Here is a 5,405-nt window from a genome sequence, read left to right on the forward strand (position 1 = left end):
AAGGCACAATAACAGAGAAAAATGGTTCTTGTCCTGAGATGTTTTGATGCAGAGTGCTCTAGCAGTGCCTGCCAGTTGGTGGAAGCCTTGTTTTGTCCAAATTAGTGGCAGAACTGAGTCAGACAGTACGCGACATTCTAAGATTTATAAACACAATTACACTCTAAAAAGAAATGCTGAGCTGAAAATAACCCAATTGGGTTGTTTATAACCCAGACGCTGGGTAAATATTGGACCAACACAACACTGGGTTATCTTACAACAGAGAAGTGAGTTATACATTTAACCCAGCAGATTGCATTACAGATTTAACCAAAGTATTGGGTTACTTTAACAAGACTGTTCAGAAAAATTTACATCGTAGCTGGGTTTCTGCTTCAGCCCAGTATTTTGATTATATTGACTGCAGTGATTGAATTAAATTTACCTCATTTATGCATTATTATTAGCCCCTGTTCCTCCTTAATTAGCCAGTAGCCTAATCATTATTTATTCATTGCTAACCATTATTAATCAGTAATAAAACATTTATTATTATTATTATTATCTCATCTCATCTCATTATCTCTAGCCGCTTTATCCTTCTACAGGGTCGCAGGCGAGCTGGATCCTATCCCAGCTGACTACAGGTGAAAGGCGGGGTTCACCCTGGACAAGTCGCCAGGTCATCACAGGGCTGACACATAGACACAGACAACCATTCACACTCACATTCACACCTACGCTCAATTTAGAGTCACCAGTTAACCTAACCTGCATGTCTTTGGACTGTGGGGGAAACCGGAGCACCCGGAGGAAACCCACGCGGACACGGGGAGAACATGCAAACTCCGCACAGAAAGGCCCTCGCCGGCCCCGGGGCTCGAACCCAGGACCTTCTTGCTGTGAGGCGACAGCGCTAACCACTACACCACCGTGCCGCCCATTATTATTATTATTATTATTATTATTATTATTATTATTATTATACCCTAATGATTTGCCCAAAGATGTGCAAGAAATGTTTTATTGTACCAGATTTTTTAAATTCATGCATTATACAATATAAACAGAACAGTTATAAACAGTAGATAACAGTTTGTCATTAAAACAGATCTGAACAACAGACATGGGAATTCCACTGTTCCATCTATTTGTTTTAGTAAGTAATGTGAGAGTAATGTTGGACCTGTGAATCAAACACAACACAGATTGAGTTGATTTAACATGTCACTTTAAAATAGGTTTTATATCAGGATGAGACACTAATATGGTGATTAACAAGTTTATCATTACTTAGCTCTGTTTGAGGTGAACATTATCAAACACAAACATTTGCTCAGGCTATGGTCACACTACAGCTCACAAATCTTTGCGATGGTTTATCAATGAAAATGAGGCGTTTTGGTGGCAATGCTCCCCGAGCTTCAGAAAGTATTCCCTGCTTAGTTTGCCAACAAAAACATCACCACCAAATTTCAGTGCATGCACTGAAATTTTTCATGACGTTTTTGGCCACTCACGAGGTGGAAACACACCAAAAAAACTTGCAAAGCTCAGAGAGCATTCACTGTATCGCACGACTGGTAGCAAGGCTACCAATTTTTCATTGCCACAAACGTTTGCTCCCAATGCGAGCTGTAGTGTGGCCAGGGCCTAACTGACAATGTTAAATTAGCTAATGTAAGATATTCACACAATTAGCTAGCAAGCTGCAATAATAGTTATTAATATCAATCATTTCATGAAGGGCATGTCTCTGTGCTGGAAAAATAAAAGTTAACAATAAATACAAATCTTTATTTTATTCTGAAATTGTTTTCATTTTCCAACCCTAACCCTCTCACTACGGGTGAGAGGCGGGGTTCACCCTGGACAAGTCGCCAGGTCATCACAGGGCTGTCCCAACATCCCAATATCAAAAATAAAAATAAAAATTCTTCTTCTTCTTTTGGCTGCTCCCGATTAGGGGTCGCCACAGCAGATCCTCAATCCGCATGAAACAAACAAACAAACAAACAAACAAACAAACAAACAAACAAACAAACAAACAAACAAACAAACAAACTCCTCAAACAGCCTCAAGCCAGTGTTTGGGTTGAACAAACAACCCAGCATTTTTAGAGTGTATGCTCATTTATGCGGGAAAAAACCCCACTTTGCATAAAATTCATGCAAATTTACAGTCGAAGGTGAACAAAACCGAAAATAACCGAGTAGCAGCGCTGACGGTGACCGAGTAGATCCGAAAATACCAGAGCAGAACCGAGGACATCCGGAAATATCCGATCCTAGCCGGAAATAGGCGATCCTAGCCGGAAATATCCGATCCTAGCCGGAAATAGGCGATCGTAGCCGGAAATATCCGATGGTGGGCGAGCAGCAGGCAGAAGAAGAGCGGGCTGTGAGAGTCGGCAGCTCTGGAGTTTCTTCAGCATGATGTGTTTTTCTCGAAGACGCAGCTTTTAGACAAAACTACTGAAGAAAAGAAAGCAGAGCGAGTGAAGTTCAGCTCTCTGAGGTAAAAACATTCACTCACTTTAAATCCGAGCTCCAGCTTTTATCAGAGTAAATATTTATGTGATGTGTGACAGCATCGCCCTCCGCCTGAGGGAAAAAAGTTCTTTAACAGGAAAAAAAAAGCTGCTCGGATACAAAAATAATCTGCTTTTAACAGATTAAAACCTATTTTCAGGATAATAATGAGGTTTAAGAGCTGTCTGTTTAACTCTGATTAATATTCTATGAACATTAAACTGAAATTAATGCGCATTTATTTATCTTTGTTGACATTAAACTAACTTTAAAACTGAGATTTTTTTTGTTAGTTTATTTATTACTGACTTATTTCATTTGTCCTGTTAATGAGTAGAGATGGTCCTGTTGGCAGTGTGAGTTAGTTAAGGATGTAAAATGCACTGCTTTTTGGTTATTTTTTTTTCTGTGGTGTTTAAATCCTTTTTCCATTTCCTGTTCAAACTTCTTCTCATGTCACCTCCTGAACATGGAGCAGATGTGAAGAGGAGGTACAGTGCATTCACACCTCTCATTCACACACTGATGGCTTTTACAGCTTTTATACAATAAAGTGGGGAAATGTGTGTGTGTGTGTGTATGTGTGTGTGTGTGCGCGCGTACTGTTTATGACTTTATTTGGTTAATCCTGTGTAAAAGCTGTGTTCCTGTCCCTGCAGAGATCAGATCCAGCGTCGCAGCTTGATGAAATCTATTTTGAGTTTTACTGTTAGGTGTAACAGGAAAAACCCTCCACACATGTACATATGCAAATCCCTGCTCTGTGTGTGTGTGTGTGTGTGTGAGAGAGAGAGAGAGATGTATAGTACGATAGAGGGGAAGTGGAATTGTGTGTGTGTCAGACTTATTTGTTATGCAAACGGAGTAGATAAGTGTGTTGGGGTTGGTGTTGGTCAGACAGTAAGATGATGGACGGAGGGTTTTACTGACCTGAGCATTTGTCCTGCCAAAGATAAACCAGGGCTTTTAAGCCGAGATCTTCAAAACGGTATGTGCTGTTAACAGGAAGAAACATTAGACATTACACAGCGTTAATGCTGTACTCAGTGGTGTGTGTGTGTGTGTGTGTGTGTGTGTGATGTTTCTCCTTGTGTTCCTGCACCTTCAGTAGAATATCTCCTCACACTGTAAACACACGATGTGAACCACCAACAATTAAACAATCAGGAGAAAGAGGCAGCTGTCAACTCATAAAACTCCATCTAGCTGAGGTTTTGTGGGCGTGGCTTTTTGAAGATCACAAGATTTGAAAGCTGTTAGCGCTAGTGAACTTCACCCAAAATCGCTTCTCACATTTACATTTGAATAAATGAGAACATAATACTTACACACATACATCATCATCATGCTCTTGAAAATGAGATGCTGATGAAATTAAAGGAATCTTTTAAAGATGGAGCGACATGTTATCTGGACACATTTTCTGATGAAGGTTTGAGACGAATCAGAATAAAATCATGGTTTTATCCAGTTTTCAGAGACTCAGCAGTTCAGCAATGACTCTGAACTTAATCTCTGAACTTAATAATATCACACCCCCATTTCCAAAAGCTATTTTTATCCTCTAATCTTTCGAGTTCCATTTCCATTATAACTTTATAGTCTCTAAAACCGGCTGGATCCAGATTATCTACACTCGGTTCTCCATTAAATGATCTGATAAAGGACTGAAATAAGATGACAGACTTGCTTTCTTTGTGATGGTTTCACTCTGTGTCACTTCAGTGATGCTTTACGATGATCCTCATCACACTGTACAAGATCCTGTACGATAAACTGTGTGGTGAAGTCTCGAACAGTGTGTGTGATGGTGTGTGTCCACCTCAGGTTTGTAAATAGATTCCTCAGCGTGACTGAATGTTCAGTGATTTAAATCCTGTGAACAGTTTTATGAGTTTGGACAGAAGAGAAGGACACAGTGAGGTCTGATAACAGAATGCCATGACATATTTTACTCATAGTTTTAATTCACGTTCATAACAGTAAACTGTTCAACACACTTCATTTGTGTGATATTTTTGCACTTTCACCAACAGTGAGGTTAGTGATGGTGGTGATGCGTGTTTTGGTTTCACTCAGTCCTTCAGCAGCCAGTGAGCACTCAGGAGAACGAGAATCTGTCTTCGACAGCGTTAATTTTGATCCACACGATCCCTCATGAGCTGTAAAAGGAGCCTCATGGTGAACAAACACTTTATGCAGCTGAATAACAACATCTTTATGATCTTAAATAAAGTGCACAGTGTATGGAAAGTGTGGGTTTTTAGATTTCAGTGGCTTTTTGTCAAGTTTATGATTTACTTCCATTCACAAGTGATGTGAATGACACAAAGGAAATGTAAGAGCAGTGTGATGTCCGGCTTGGGTTTGGAGGATCTCTACTTATTAAAATGGAAGAGTAAGTGACACAGGCATGGCTCACTTCAGAAACATGTTCAGTGTGAACTGGCTCTTATAAAGGTACTGATCAGTTCTCTCAGAATGAATCATGTGACCCGTTTTTACGACAGTATCAGTGTTGGATCATCATTTCACCCAGACTGATTAACAGCTAAAACACCAGTGTCACTAATCCCCAGTTTTACCCAGAATTCCTCTCTCTGTGCCAGAAGGTTGGGAATTGACTGCTCTGCTGGTTGCAAGATTAAGCTTTTTATACATTTTTTTGTACAGTTTTCGACATCAGCATCACCTTCATTATTCCTGCTTGTCAGTTTGAATTGGACACAAATTTCAGGCAGAAGGTTTTCGGATCGGAACCTAAACCTGCGGTTACTGTGTTGAGACGTTAATGATTATTGATTATGCGATAACTGCTGAAACGCCTGAGTGATGAACGTGGTTCCGTAAGCAGCAGGAGGTTCTCACTCCAATTCTCCATCCTGCAGGTG

At 40.1% G+C, this 5,405-nt stretch overlaps 1 protein-coding gene across 12 annotated transcripts in view; it reads left to right on the forward strand.

Annotated features, from left to right (window-relative positions):
- The first annotated feature begins 2,370 nt into the window (after positions 1–2,370).
- The window catches only part of itpr1a (inositol 1,4,5-trisphosphate receptor, type 1a), a 209,600-nt gene continuing 206,565 nt past the window's right edge, over positions 2,371–5,405 (forward strand). For 11 of the 12 annotated variants that reach the window (XM_060920238.1, XM_060920239.1, XM_060920241.1 and 8 more), the window contains exons 1-2: positions 2,371–2,500; positions 5,403–5,405. The exon at positions 5,403–5,405 is cut by the window's right edge and continues 100 nt beyond it. The gene's annotated coding sequence lies outside the window, so the exon portion shown is untranslated. The remainder of the gene's footprint in view (positions 2,501–5,402) is intronic. The other variant, XM_060920245.1, reaches the window with a different exon arrangement.

The sequence above is a fragment of the Neoarius graeffei genome, chromosome 4 (genome assembly GCF_027579695.1).
Source record: "Neoarius graeffei isolate fNeoGra1 chromosome 4, fNeoGra1.pri, whole genome shotgun sequence".
NCBI lineage: Eukaryota > Metazoa > Chordata > Actinopteri > Siluriformes > Ariidae > Neoarius > Neoarius graeffei.